The sequence below is a fragment of the Mesoplodon densirostris genome, chromosome X (genome assembly GCF_025265405.1).
Source record: "Mesoplodon densirostris isolate mMesDen1 chromosome X, mMesDen1 primary haplotype, whole genome shotgun sequence".
NCBI lineage: Eukaryota > Metazoa > Chordata > Mammalia > Artiodactyla > Ziphiidae > Mesoplodon > Mesoplodon densirostris.
In genome coordinates, this window is record NC_082681.1 from 6,290,255 (window position 1) to 6,306,924 (window position 16,670).

Below are 16,670 nucleotides of genomic sequence, written 5' to 3' on the forward strand. Positions count from 1 at the left end.
TTGCTTTTACCATTTGTCCTAGGGTTCTGTCTGTTCGTTTTTTTGTTTTTTTTTAGTATACTTTTTAGCACATGTTATCATTGGTGGATTTGTTTATTGGTTTGGCTGCTGTCTTCTTTTTTAAATTATTTTTTATTTTAATAATTGTTTAAATTTTTTATTTTAATAACTTCTATTTTACTTTATTTCATTTCTTCTTTTTCTCCCTTTTCTTCTGAGCAGTGTGGCTTACAGGGTCTTGGAGCTCCGGCCGGGTGTCAGGCCTGAACTTATGAGGTGGGAGAGCCGAGTTCAGGACACTGGTCCACCAGAGACCTCCCGGCACCATGTAATATCAATCAGCAAAAGCTCTTCCAGAGATCTCCATCTCAACGCAAAGACCCAGCTCCACACAATGACCAGCAAGCTACAGTGCTGGACACTCCATGCCAAACAACTATCAAGACAGGAACACAACCCCACTCATTTGCAGAGAGGCTGCATACAATCCTAATAAGTTCACAGACACCCCAAAACACACCACCAGACATGGTCCTACTCACCAGAAAGACAAGATCCAGCCTCATCTACCAGAACACAGGTACCAGTCCCCTCCACCAGGAAGCCGACACAACCCACTGAAACAAGCTTACCCACGGGGGGCAGATGCCAATAACAACAGGAATGACGAACCTGCAGTCTGTGAAAAGGAGACACCAAACACAATAAGTTAAGCAAAATGAGAAGGCAGAGAAAGACACAGCAGATAAAGGAGCAAGGTAAAAACCCACCAGACCAAACAAATGAGGAAGAAACAGGCAGTCTATCTGAAAAAGAATTCAGAGTAATGATAGTAAAGATGATCCAAAATCTTGGAAATACAATGGAGAAAACACAAGAAAGGTTTAACAAGGACCTAGAAGAGCTAAAGAGCAAACAAACAATGATGAACAACACAATAAATGAAATTAAAAATTCTCTAGAAGGAATCAATAGCAGAATAACTGAGGCAGAAGAAAGGACAAAATCTACAGAATACACTTTCTTCTCAGGTGCTCATGAAACATTCTCCAGGATAGATCATATCTTGGGTCACAAATCAAGCCTTAGTAAATTTAAGAAAACTGAAATCATATCATGTATCTTTTCCAATCACAACCCTATGAGACTAGATATCAATTACAAGAAAAAATCTGTAAAAAATACAAACACATGGAGGCTAAACAATACACTACTAAATAACAAAGAGATCACTGAAGAAATCAAAGTGGAAATCAAAAAATACCTAGAAAAAAATGACAATGAAAACACAATGACCCAAAACCTATGGGATGCAGCAAAAGCAGTTCTAAGAGGGAAGGTTATAGCAATACAATCCTACCTCAAGAAATAAAAAAAATCTCAAATAAACAACCTAACTTTACACCTAAAGCAATTAGAAAAAGAAGAACAAAACAAAACAAAAATACCCCAAAGTTAGCAGGAGAGAAATCATAAAGATCAGAGCAGAAATGAATGAAAAGGAAATGAAGGAAACAATAGCAAAGATCAATAAAACTAGAAACTGGTTCTTTGAGAAGATAAACAAAATTGATAAACCATTAGCCAGACTCATCAAGAAAAAAAGGGAGAAGACTCAAATCAATAGAATTAGAAATGAAAAAGGAGACATTAACAACTGACACTGCAGGTATACAAAAGATCATGAGAGATTACTACAAGCAACTCTATGCCAATAAAATTGACAACCTGGAAGAAGTGGACAAATTCTTAGAAAAGCACAACCTTCCGAGACTGAACCAGGAAGAAATAGAAAATATAAACAGAACAATCACAAGCACTGAAATTGAAACTGTGATTAAAAATCTTCCAACAAACAAAAGCCCAGGACCAGATGGCTTCACAGGCGAATTCTATCAAATATTTAGAGAAGAGCTAACACCTATCCTTCTCAAACTCTTCCAAAATATAGCACAGGGAGGAACACTCCCAAACTCATTCTACGAGGCCACCATCACCTTGATACCAAAACCAGACAAAGATGTCACAAAGAAAGAAAACTACAGGCCAATATCACTGATGAAATACATGCAAAAATCCTCTACAAAATACTAGTAAACAGAATCCAACAGCACATTAAAAGGATCATACACCATGATCAAGTGGGTTTCATCCCAGAAATGCAAGGATTCTTCTATATGCAAATCAATCAATGTGACACACCACATTAACAAATTGAAGGATAAAAACCATATGATCATCTTAATGGATGCAGAAAAAGTTTTCACAAAATTCAACACCCACTTATGATAAAAACCCTACAGAAAGTAGGCACAGAGGGAACTTACCTCAACATAATAAAGGCCATATAGAAGATGGCGGAAGAGTAAGACGTGGAGATCACCTTCCTCCCCACGGATACACCAGAAATACAGCTACACGTGGAACAACTCCTACAGAACACCTACTGAATGCTGGCAGAAGACCCCAGACCTCCCAAAAGGCAAGAAACTCCCCACATACCTGGGTAGGGCAAAGCGGAGAGATTCCTGCACAGAGGATCGGTGCCGAGCGGTACTCACTAGCCCGAGAGACTTGTCTGCTCGCCCGCCAGGGCGGGCGGCACTGGAAGCTGAGGCTCGGGCTTCGGTCAGAGCGCAGGGAAAGGACTGGGGCTGGCGGCGAGAACTCAGCCTGAAGGGGGCTAATGTGCCACAGCTAGCCGGGAGGGAGTCCGGGAAAACACTGGAGCTGCCGAAGAGGCAAGAGACTTTTTCTTCCCTCTTGGTTTCCTGGTGCACGAGGAGAGGGGATTAAGAGCGCTGCTTAAAGGGGCTCCACAGACGGGCGCGAGTCGCGGCTGAAAGCGCGGAGCCCAGTGACGGGCGTGGGACGCTGGGGCTGCTGCTGCCACCGCCAAGAAGCCTGTGTGCGAGCACAGGTCACTGTCCACACCGCCCTTCCGGGAGCCTGTGCAGCCCGCCACTGCCGGGGTCCCGGGATCGAGGGGTGGCTTCCCTGGGAGAACGCACGGTGCGCCTCGGGCTGGTGCAACGGCACGCCGACCTCTGCCACTGCAGGCTCGCCCTGCACTCCGTGCCCCTCCCTCCCACCCGGCCTGAGTGAGCCAGAGTCCCCGAAGAGGCTGCTCCTTTAACCCTGTCCTGTCTGAGCGAAGAACAGATGCCCTCCGGTGACCTACATGCAGAGGCGGGGCCCAATCCAAAGCTGAGACCCGGGAGCTGTGAGAACAAAGAAGAGAAAGGGAAACCTCTCCCAGCAGCCTCAGAAGCAGCGGATTAAAGCTCCACAATCAACTTGATGTACCCTGCATCTGTGGAATACATGAATAGACAACAAATCATCCCAAATTGAGGAGCCAGGAGTCAGTGCTGTGCCTCTGAGGTGGGAGAGCCAACTTCAGGACACTGGTACACAAGAGACCTCCCAGCTCCACATAATATCAAACGGCGAAAATCTCCCAGAGATCTCCATCTCAACACCAGCACCCAGCTTCACTCAACGACCAGCAAGCTACAGTGCTGAACACCCTATGCCAAACAACTAGCAAGACAGGAACACAATGCCACCCATTAGCAGAGAGGTGGCCTAAAATCATAAAAAGTCTGCAGACACCCCAAAACACACCACCAGACGTGGACCTGCCCACCAGAAAGACAAGATCCAGCCTCATCCACCAGAACAGAGGCACTAGTCCCCTCCACCAGGAAGCCTACACAACCCATTAAACAAACCTTAGCCACTGGGGACAGACACCAAAAACAACGCGAACTACGAACCTGCAGCCTGCAAAAAGGAGACCCCAAACACAGTAACATAAGCAAAATGAGAAGACAGAAAAACACACAGCAGGAGAAGGAGCAAGATAAAAACCCACCAGACCTAACAAATGAAGAGGTAATAGGCAGTCTACCTGAAAAAGAATTCAGAATAATGATGATAAAGATGATCCAAGATTCTATTTCCAAGATCCAAAATTTTGGAAATAGAATAGACAAAATGCAAGAAACAGTTAACAAGGACCTAGAAGAACTAAAGATGAATCAAGCATCAATTAAAAACACAATAAATGAAATAAAAAATACTCTAGATGGGATCAATAGCAGAATAATTGAGGCAGAAGAACGGATAAGTGAGGTGGAAGATAAAATAGTGGAAATAACTGATGCAGAGCAAAATAAAGAAAAAAGAATGAAAAGAACAGAGGACAGTCTCAGAGACCTCTGGGACAACATTAAACGCACCAACATTCGAATTATAGGGGTTCCAGAAGAAGAAGAGAAAAAGAAAGGGACTGAGAAAATATTTGAAGAGATTATAGTTGAAAACTTCCCTAATATGGGAAAGGAAATAGTTAATCAAGTCCAGGAGGCACAGAGAGTCCCATACAGAACAAATCCAAGGAGAAATATGCCAAGACACATATTAATCAAACTGTCAAAAATTAAGCACAAAGAAATCATATTAAAAGCAGCAAGGCAAAAACAACAAATAACACACAAGGGAATCCCCATCAGGTTAACAGCTGATCTCTCAGCAGAAACTCTACAAGCCAGAAGGGAGTGGCAGGACATAATTAAAGTGATGAAGGAGAAAAACCTGCAAACAAGATTACTCTACCCAGCAAGGATCTCATTCAGATTTGATGGAGAAATTAAAACCTTTACAGACAAGCAAAAGCTGAGAGAGTTCAGCACCACCAAACCAGCTTTACAACAAATGCTAAAGGAACTTCTCTAGGCAAGAAACACAACAGAAGGAAAAGACCTACAATAACGAACCCAAAACAATTAAGAAAATGGGAATAGGAACATACATATCGATAATTACCTTAAATGTAAATGGACTAAATGCTCCCACCAAAAGACACAGAGTGGCTGAATGGATACAAAAACAAGACCCATATATATGCTGTCTACAAGAGACCCACTTCAGACCTAGAGACACATACAGACTGATAGTAAGGGGATGGAAAAAGATATTCCATGCAAATGGAAACCAAAAGAAAGCTGGAGTAGGAATTCTCATATCAGACAAAATAGACTTTAAAATAAAGACTACTAGAAGAGACAAAGAAGGACACTACATAATGATCAAGGGATCGATCCAAGAAGAAGATATAACAATTGTAAATATTTATGCACCAAACATAGGAGCACCTCAATACATAAGGCAAATACTAATAGCCATAAAAGGAGAAATCGACAGTAACACAATCATAGTAGGGGACTTTAACACCCCACTTTCACCAATGGACAGATCATCCAAAATGAAAATAAATAAGGAAACACAAGCTTTAAATGATACATTAAACAAGATGGACTTAATTGATATTTATAGGACATTCCATCCAAAAACAACAGAATACACATTTTTCTCAAGTGCTCATGGAACATTCTCCAGGATAGATCATATCTTGGGTCACAAATCAAGCCTTGGTAAATTTAAGAAAATTGAAATTGTATCAAGTATCTTTTCCGACCACAATGCTATGAGACTAGATATCAATTACAGGAAAAGAGCGGTAAAAAAATACAAACACATGGAGGCTAAACAGTACACTACTTAATAACAAAGTGATCACTGAAGAAATCAAAGAGGAAATTAAAAAATACCTAGAAACAAATGACAATGGAGACACGATGACCCAAAACCTATGGGATGCAGCAAAAGCAGTTCTAAGAGAGAAGTTTATAGCAATACAATCCCACCTTAAGAAACAGGAAACATCTCGAATAAACAACCTAATCTTGCACCTAAAGCAATTAGAGAAAGAAGAACAAAAACATCCCAAAGTTAGCACAAGGAAAGAAATCATAAAAATCAGATCAGAAATAAATGAAAAAGAAATGAAGGAAATGATACGAAAGATCAATAAAACTAAAAGCTGGTTCTTTGAGAAGATAAACAAAATTGATAAACCATTAGCCAGACTCATCAAGAAAAAAAGGGAGAAGACTCAAATCAATAGAATTAGAAATGAAAAAGGAGAAGTAACAACTGACACTGCAGAAATACAAAAGATCATGAGAGATTACTATAAGCAACACTATGCCAATAAAATGGACAACCTGGAAGAAATGGACAAATTCTTAGAAATGCACAACCTGCCAAGACTGAATCAGGAAGAAATAGAAAATATGAACAGACCAATCACAAGCACTGAAATGGAAACTGTGATAAAAAATCTTCCAACAAACAAAAGCCCAGGACCAGATGGCTTCGCAGGCGAATTCTATCAAGCATTTAGAGAAGAGCTAACACCTATCCTTCTGAAACTCTTCCAAAATATAGCAGAGGGAGGAACACTCCCAAACTCATTCTACGAGGCCACCATCACCTTGATACCAAAACCAGACAAGGATGTCACAAAGAAAGAAAACTACAGGCCAATATCACTGATGAACATAGATGCAAAAATCCTCAACAAAATACTAGCAAACAGAATCCAACAGCACATTAAAAGGATCATACACCATGATCAAGTGGGGTTTATTCCAGGAATGCAAAGATTCTTCAATATACGCAAATCAATCAACGTGATACACCATATTAACAAATTGAAGGAGAAAAACCATATGATCATCTCAATAGATGCAGAGAAAGCTTTCGACAAAATTCAACACCCATTTATGATAAAAACCCTGCAGAAAGTAGGCATAGAGGGAACTTTCCTCAACATAATAAAGGCTGTATATGACAAACCCACAGCCAGCATCGTCCTCAATGGTGAAAAACTGAAACCATTTCCACTAAGATCAGGAACAAGACAAGGTTGCCCACTCTCACCACTCTTATTCAACATAGTTTTGGAAGTTTTAGCCACAGCAATCAGAGAAGAAAAGGAAATAAAAGGAATCCAAATCAGAAAAGAAGAAGTAAAGCTGTCACTGTTTGCAGATGACATGATACGATACACAGAGAATCCTAAAGATGCCACCAGAAAACTACTAGAGCTAATCAATGAATTTGGTAAAGTTGCAGGATACAAAATTAATGCACAGAAATCTCTGGCATTCCTATATACTAATGATGAAAAATCTGAAAGTGAAATCAAGGAAACACTCCCATTTACCATTGCAACAAAAAGAATAAAATATCTAGGAATAAACCTACCTAAGGAGACAAAAGACCTGTATGCAGAAAATTATAAGACACTGATGAAAGAAATTAAAGATGATACAAATAGATGGAGAGATGTACCATGTTCTTGGATTGGAAGAATCAACATTGTGAAAATGACTCTACTACCCAAAGCAATCTACAGATTCAATGCAATCCCTATCAAACTACCACTGGCATTTTTCACAGAACTAGAACAAAAAATTTCACAATTTGTATGGAAACACAAAAGACCACGAATAGCCAAAGCAATCTTGAGAACGAAAAATGGAGCTGGAGGAATCAGGCTCCCTGACTTCAGACTATACTACAAAGCTACAGTAATCAAGACAGTATGGTACTGGCACAAAAACAGAAAGATAGATCAATGGAACAGGATAGAAAGCCCAGAGATAAACCCACCGAAATATGGTCACCTTATCTTTGATAAAGGAGGCAGGAATGTACAGTGGAGAAAGGACAGCCTCTTCAATAAGTGGTGCTGGGAAAACTGGATAGGGACATGTAAAAGTATGAGATTAGATCACTCCCTAACACCATACACAAAAATAAGCTCAAAATGGATTAAAGACCTAAATGTAAGGCCAGACACTATCAAACTCTTAGAGGAAAACATAGGCAGAACACTCTATGACATAAATCACAGCAAGATCCTTTTGGACCCACCTCCTAGAGAAATGGAAATAAAGACAAAAATAAACACATGGGACCTAGTGAAACTTAAAATCTTTTGCACAGCAAAGGAAACCATAAACAAGCTGAAAAGACAACCCTCAGAATGGGAGAAAATATTTGCAAATGAAGCAACTGACAAAGGATTAATCTCCAAAATTCACAAGCAGCTCATGCAGCTCAATAACAAAAAACAAACAACCCAATCCAAAAATGGGCAGAAGACCTAAATAGACATTTCTCCACAGAAGATATACAGACTGCCAACAAACACATGAAAGGATGCTCAACATCTTTACTCATTAGAGAAATGCAAATCAAAACTACAATGAGATATCATCTCACACCAGTCAGAATGGCCATCATCAAAAAATCTACAAACAATAAATGCTGGAGAGGGTGTGGAAAAAAGGGAACACTCTTGCACTGCTGGTGGGAATGTGAATTGGTACAGCCACTATGGAGAACGGTATGGAGGTTCCTTAAAAAACTACAAATAGAACTACCATATGACCCAGCAATCCCACTACTGGGCATATACCCTGAGAAAACCATAATTCAAAAAGAGACATGTACCAAAATGTTCATAGCAGCCCTATTTACAATAGCCCGGAGATGGAAACAACCTAGGTGTCCATCATCGGATGAATTGGTAAAGAAGATGTGGCACATATATACAATGGAATATTACTCAGCCATAAAAAGAAATGAAATTGAGCTATTTGTAATGAGGTGGATGGACCTAGAATCTGTCATACAGAGTGAAGTAAGTCAGAAAGAGAAAAACAAATACTGTATGCTGACACATATATATGCAATTTAAGAAAAAAAATGTCATGAAGAACATAGGGGTAAGACAGGAATAAAGACACAGACCTACTAGAGAATGGACTTGAGGATATGGGGAGGGAGAAGGGTAAGCTGTGACAAAGTGAAAGAGCGGCATCGACATATATACACTACCAAACGTAAGGTAGATAGCTAGTGGGAAGCAGCCGCATAGCACAGGGAGATCAGCTCGGTGCTTTGTGACCGCCTGGAGGGGTGGGATAGGGAGGGTGGGAGGGAGACGCAAAAGGGAGGGGATATGGGAAACATATGTATATGTATAACTGATTAAATTTGTTCTAAAGCAAAAAATAAAATAAAATAAAAAGTTAAAAAAATAATAATAAATAAATAAAGGCCATATATGACAAACCCACAGCCAACATCATTCTCAATGGTGAAAAACTGAAACCATTTCCACTAAGATCAGGAACAAGACAAGGTTGCCCACTCTCACCACTATTATTCAACATACTTTCGGAAGTTTTAGCCACAGCAATCAGAGAAGAAAAAATAATAAAAGGAATCCAAATTGGAAAAGAAGAAGTAAAGCTGTCACTGTTTGCAGATGACATGATACGATACACAGAGAATCCTAAAGATGCCACCAGAAAACTACTAGAGCTAATCCATGAACTTGGTAAAGTAGCAGGATACAAAATTAATGCACAGATATCTCTCGCATTCCTATACGCTAATGATGAAAAATCTCAAAGAGAAATTAAGAAAACACTCACATTAACCACTGCAACAAAAAGAATAAAATACCTAGGAATAAACCTACCCAAGGAGACAAAAGATCTGTATGCAGAAAACTGTAAGACACTGATGAAAGAAATTAAAGTTGATACAAACAGATGGAGAGATATACCATGTTCTTGGATTGGAAGAATCAACATTGTGAAAATGACTACACTACCCCAAACAATCTATAGATTCAACGCAATCCCTGTCAGACTACCAATGGAATTTTTCACAGAACTAGAACAAAATATTTCACAATTTGTATGGAAACACAAAAGACCACGAATAGCCAAAGCAGTCTTGAGAAAGAAAAAGAGGAGTTGGAGGAATCAGGCTCCCTGACTTCAGACTATACTATAAAGCTACAGTAATCAAGACAGTATGGTCCTGGCATAAAAACAGAAATATAGATCAATGGAACAGGATAGAAAGCCCAGAGATAAACCCACGCACATATGGTCACCTTATCCTTGATAAAGGAGGCAAGAATATACAATGGAGAAAAGACAGCCTCTTCCATAAGTGATGCTGGGAAAACTGGACAGCTACATGTAAAAGAATGAAATTAGAACACTCCCTAACACCATATACAAAAATAAACTCAAAATGGATTAGACACCTAAATGTAAGGCCAAACACTATCAAACTCTCAGAGGAAAACATACGCAGAACACTCTATGACGTAAATCACAGCAAGATCCTTTTTGACCCACCTCCTAGAGAAATAGAAATAAAAACAAAAATAAACAAATGGGACCTAATGAAACTTAAAAGCTTTTGCACAGCAATGGAAACCATAAAGAAGCTGAAAAGACAACCCTCAGAATGGGAGAAAATATTTGCAAATGAAGCAACAAAGGACTGATCTCCAAAATATACAAGCAGCTCATGCAGCTCAATATCAAAATAACAAACAACCCAATCAAAAAATGGGCAGAAGCCCTAAATAGACATTTCTCGAATGAAAATATACAGATTTTCAACAAACACATGAAAGGATGCTCAACATCGCTAACAATTAGAAAAATGCAAATCAAAACTACAATGAGCTATCACCTCACACCGTCAGCATGGCCATCATCAAAAAATCTACAAACAATAAATGCTGGAGAGGGTGTGGAGAAAAGGGAAGCCTCTTGCACTGTTGGTGGGCATGTGAATTGGTACAGCCACTATGGAGAACAGTATGGAGGTTCCTTAAAAAACTAAAAATAGAACTACCCTATGACCTAGCAATCCCACTACTGGGCATATACACTGAGAAAACCATAATTCAAAAAGAGTCATGTACCACAATGTTCACTGCAGCTGTATTTACAAGAGTCAGGACATAGAAGCAACCTAAGTGTCCATCAACAGATGAATGGATAAAGAAGATGTGGCACATATATACAATGGAATATTACTCAGCCATAAAAAGAAACGAAATTGAGTTATTTGTAGTGAGGTGGATGGAACTAGAGTTTGCCATACAGAGTGAAGTAAGTCAGAAAGAGAAAAACAAATACTGTACGCTAACACATATATCTGGGATGTAAAAAAAAAAAAAGGTTCTGAAGAACCTAGGGAGCAGGACAGGAATACAGAGGCAGACGTACAGAATGGACTTGAGGATATGCGGAGGGGGAAGGGTAAGCTGTGACAAAGTGAGAGAGTGGCATGGACATATATACACTACCAAATATAAAATAGCTAGCTAGTAGGAAGCAGCCGCATAGCACAGGGAGATCAGCTCGGTGCTTTGTGACCACCTAGAGGGGTGGGATAGGGAGGGTGGGAGGGAGGCTCAAGAGGGAGGGGATATGGGGATATATGTATACATATAGCTGATTCACTTTGTTATATAGCAGAAACTAACACACCATGGTAAAGCAATTATACTCCAATGAAGATGTTAAAAAAATAAAATAAAGTAAAAAAATAGTATATTAATTCTTCACAAATAGGCAAAAAATTCAGTGATTTCAAGAATTCAGACAAAAAGGGCATGCCCGTACTCTACCTCTAACATGACAATTATTATAGGGTAGTTTAGCAATACTCATCGAAAGCCTGAAAAATGTGCCTACATGTGGAACCAATAATTGCACATCTAAGAATTTATTTAAAAGAAGCAATCGGGGTTTTTGCAAAGACTTAGCCACAGAACACTCATCTCTGCATTGTTTACAGTAGGGAAAAAATATAACCTAAAAGTCTAACAGTAGCGAGTTGGTCAAATAAATTGTACTTTCATACAATGAAATGCTAGTTAACCACTGAAAGTGTAGAATAATGAACTTGAAAGAATGTTCAGAATATATTAAGTAAAAAGCTCATGAAAGAGGACGTAGAATATAGAGAAAAGAAGACTGAAGGATTAAAATAAAATGTTAATAGTGATTACCTCTGAGTGGTAAAAATATGGGTGATGTTTACATCCTTTTTCATTCTTTTTTGTATATCTGTGATTTCTACATGGTCTATAATAAACATGTATTACTTTGATAAAGAAAAATTCAATAAAAGAGTGCCTTTTAATGTTCATCCTCTTTGAGAAGTTCTACCTCTAGAAATTTATTCTGATAGTCATACATTCACACAAGAACATACATTACTATAATAACCAAAAAGGGAGACTGATTTAATGTCTAGCAATAGTAATTATAAAGTATGACATAACTCTAGCTATAGCTATAGGATGGAATACTGGGCAACTATTAAAAATCATGAGGTAGAAGAACATTTAAATCATAAAACATTCAGTGAAAAGGCAGATTATAAAACATTAAATACAATGCAAAGCTAATTTTTAAAAAACTATGTATAAATAGAAAAAAGAATGGAAGGAAATATACCAAAATGAACATCAACTCTGGTTCTCTCCAAGTAGTAGGACTACAGGTAATTTATTTTCATCTTTCTGCATTTTGCACTTTTTCTACAATGTAATTTTAAACTCCAGAAAAAATTTAAGTTTGCATTTGAGGAGCAAGGAAAGAAAATGTAGAACAACATAACAACTCTCTGCTGCCATCATGCTGTGAGGCATTTATATCTAAGCATGTTGGCATTCCATAACTGAATCAAAGAACTGGTCCTGTTATGAATGGGAAGAATATAGATTAAAATAAGTGAGAATAGGGGCAATATATTAATATCACGTATAAACACAGAAAACTTCAGAAACCAATATATCAAGATGATAAGAATGATTAATTCTTCTTGGTAGGAACATAGGTGGTGGTTACTTTCATGGGTGTGATTTTCTATATTTTTAAAAAATTTTCCAAAAATAAAAAATAAGATAAATAAAACCAAGTGAGAGAGCTATAGATATTTCCAGTCATTGGTTCAGCAACAGTGGGGAAACCTCTGATCTTCTGTCTCTGAGACTGTGGGAGAGCCTAGTTAGTTCTGGGATGGGAGGAAGCATCCCCAGCCATTGCTTTCCTCTATGGCCTCCAGGGTTGAACCCAGGGGCACTACCAGTGAAATAATGCAATGATGCTAGTCTCTCCCTTCCATTGCATGCCAGGGAGCCCCTCACCCTATGCCAACAGCCGCCCAATTCAGAGTCTCGGACCTCCAGGCCTTCACAACCTCTAGTCATGCAGAGCTTCCAGTCAGAAGCATTTCCTTTCCTGCCATGGCCCCCTTCTCTAGCTCTTCTGCAATCTGCCCCCTGCCACTACACTGCGAGCTTCTGGAGGGCTGGGACCGTGGTTTAGCTCAAATCTTGCCCCTGTGCCTACCACAGCACCAATTAACATTTATGAGACTTTGCAGGCAGGTATGAAACAGAATCTTGATGCCTAGTTTGGGAGTAGAGAGCAAGGATACCAGCAACCCAGAAGTGTTTCATCCTCACAGAAAAGCACAACCCAGCCCACTACTGGTGATGATATGACTAAAATAGTTTCATGGGTAAGAGTGCCACCTAGTGGAATGGGGCAGACGTGGGCAGTGATTAAAGTAGGTCAAAATAGAAATAAAATAATTCAAACAGATCTTCTTTGAAATAAAAATACACAACTCATCACAATAACTGGAGCAGTGGGGACCAGATGAACTGTCTGTGTAAGGACATGGTAGCAACAAAGTCAATATAGCATCAATATACAAACTTACCTGTTACATGATAGGTTTGCTTTGCTTCACAGTGAAAAAACACATCTCATCTTACTGCCAAGGGCTTACAAATTAATCATAAGGGTCAAGGTTCATGGTACTTACTCAAGGTTTCTGTGGATACTATGTTACTCCCATAACTTTAGAATTATTCTACCATTTTCAGCATTGTTTCTCTTAGTGGAGAGATAATGGAATTTGTCTATTATAAGAAGTATGTAAAGTGAGAAATTTCCTTTGCCAAAAGTTCATATAATGAAAGGTATGGAAAAATAACTTTTTTTCATTGAAACAAATTAATCCTGTAAATATTTGCTGGGTATACCAAGCCACTGACTAGTGTTCCTAGAAAAAAGCTTTCAGGGGTAGAAAAACTGAGGTCTAAATTATTATATTTTCCCAAAAAAATTATTATATTTTCCTCTTCAAATATAAGCCAAATAGTGGCTGTCAAACATCACAGGGAAATGCTCCATTTCCCTCAGCATCAGAATGGACTGAGGCCCCGCTGTTCAAGCTCACACACAGCACATGTGAGAGCATGCATGGGTGAAACTGATCAGAGTTGGTCTGTGTGAAGTGATGCCCTCTCTTCCAATGCAGTAAACTGGAGATGGTCAAACTGGATGTGGAGCTCCACGGAACTACATACACTTCATGATGCCAAGAGTACTATACACAGCTTGAGAAGCACATTCTGAACAAGTAAGTGCCTTTGAACCTCTGAAAGGCAAGGCAAAGCTTTTTTTTTTTTTTTTTAAGATTTTAGGCAAAATCTTAGCCAGCATAACAAGAAAGTCTGTGGAATTCAAGAGGTGACACCTCACCCGTTTTTATTTATTTATTTATTTATTTAGGCCGTGCCACACGGCTTGCAGGATCTTAGTTCCCTGACCAGGGATTGAACCTGGGCCCAGCAGTGAAAGTGCGGAGTCCTAACCACTGGACCGCCATGGAATTCCCATCACGTGCTTTTAAACACCAGCACAGTGACAAAGCTCATAATAAAGGTGGACAACCTCCATAACACCTTTCATCCAGATCACTGCAGTTTCTGATGGATCTCTCCATGTTCACTGTCCCAATTTGGCGAAACCTACACATTCTAGCCATATTAATAGTCTTGGAGTCTAACTCTGGCCACTTCATACGGCCTTTTCTCCTCCAACCCGTGCTTAAAAATCTTCACTGCTTCCAAAGTGCCTATCAAAAATGTTGAAACACCTCAGTTTAGTATTCAATGTCCCTCAAAATGTGGCCCCAACCTACCTTTCCAAGCATATTTGACATAATTCCCCCATAATGAGCCCGTGGTCCAGCCAGATTAAAATTCTCACTGTTCAAGTGTACATATATTTTCTCACCTCTCTAGCAGTGAAAAAATTCAGGTCACCACAAAAGGCCATTAGGATCCTTCCCAAGTGCTGTGCAAAGCTTGCCCAGAAGAGAAGCGTCTTTAGATGCGCCATCACATAACGCATTGCCTTTGGAAATACAGATCCATGGAGAATGAATCAAGAGTTTATACATCTCAGTACCTGACCTGGATTATTTTAATGCTTCTTCTGGTACTCACTAGTCCACTGCTTTCCAAACGTTTTTGTAATTTTGACGTTTCATTGGTCCTACTTAAAAAAATTTTTTTTGTAAAACTCACTGACCCTACCCTAATGCTGGATTTTTTTTTCTAAAATTTTAAAGCCAATTAAGATGAATTTGGTTTTGAGAATTTTAGAGCAATTTTGTGAGATCCTATGAGACCCTGGAATGCCCCCACAATGGAGTTTAGAATCACTGTCTCAGCAAATATGTTTGCCTCTCCATGCTTTATTATTTCCACCTACAGAATGAGAAGTAATGATGCTCCTACCCTCTCCCAAGTCCCTCAGCCTGTATATTATGAGAACACATGCTGTATATAAAGAACTTTGTTTTCCCGGAATGAAGGAGTCATATATAACCCAAATAAAACAATTTGACCATAACCCCAAAATCCCCTTATGATAGTAAACATTCTAAATGTTACCAATAAAATATGAGACACTATCACATTATTTGATAACACAAAAATATAAAATTCTTTCAGGCTGCAGAAAGACATTTATGTTATTGAACTTAATTAAGAGACCACAATGCTTGGGAAGGTGGTACATCTAACATCCAAAAAGAACTGCCCGGGGAAGGAAGCAGACTTAAGGCTGGCTTTAGCTTGTGAACAGAGGAGTTCCTTCTGAGGTAAGGGTGGGAGTTTCAGGACTCTGAGAAGATGTCTCAATTTCAACTAGGTTCCCTGTTGAAATGTTTCTTTCTGCAGAGAGATTAGAAGTGAAGTGCTGGGAGAAGAGGCCGGAAAGCAAACTTAAGGCTCCCTTGTCAGGAGTACATTTTGTCCCCACAAAGCTAGTTTTGTTTGAAGTCACAATTCAGTAAATTCTTTTTGATAGAATTCTTTTATTGCAACTGCCTCGAAGAAGTTGAACTTCTGCAAGTAGCAGTCTGTGGAGAATTCCAATAGTAGACTTAATACTGTGACTATAAATAAGAGCCCTACAAGTCACCAGAGAGTCTCAGACCAAAAGGAAGGTGACAGACCATGCAGGCTACTGCCCTGCCTCCAGGCTGTACAAGAAGCCCATCCCAAGTATACTGGAAGAGTCCAAGTCATTCTAAAAGGGTTACAGGAAGGAATCCAAGAATTGTAGACCTATCTTAGAGCCAGAAAAGACCTTTAGATATCATCTGCTGTAGGCTTTTTGCAGAGAGCAGAAGTTTATGCTACTTTTATGTAGGCCAAATGTTAAGAAGAAATCACTTAGCCTCAGATGAAAATAACTAATGTGAAATAATACACGTGTACACTCTCAATAAGATTAAATAACTTTTTAAGGTTCTATGACAATTTTTTTCATTAAAAAAAAAGGCCAACATAAATTAGTCGGTTAGCTCATCTGATAGGTGCTAAACAGTTCCTCCTGCTTCTTAAGTAGTTCTTCTTCCCTATCCTGTAGAGTGACTGCTTAGGTCAATAGATGCTTCCAGTTCTTACCAGAAACACAAGTGATTTTAACCTTTCAGGGGAAGAACCATCCCAAAGACCCACAGAAGCCGTGGAGGGGTGGACAAGCACTTGCCTCCTCTTAGGAATTTCCATGTGTTTAGAGAAGGGAGTCTAGATTAAACCAAACCCATTTTCA

General features: G+C 39.2%; 1 long non-coding RNA gene across 5 annotated transcripts in view; it reads right to left on the bottom strand.

Annotated features, from left to right (window-relative positions):
* LOC132482197 (uncharacterized) overlaps nucleotides 1–16,670 on the bottom strand; it is a 109,357-nt gene that overhangs the window by 58,893 nt on the left and 33,794 nt on the right. Inside the window, exon 1 of one of the 5 annotated variants that reach the window (XR_009530884.1) lies at nucleotides 543–651. The exons of the other annotated variants lie outside the window; for them this stretch is intronic. This is a non-coding gene — a long non-coding RNA (uncharacterized LOC132482197). Of the gene's footprint in view, nucleotides 1–542; nucleotides 652–16,670 lie in introns of those variants that run through there. 5 annotated transcript variants of the gene reach the window in all.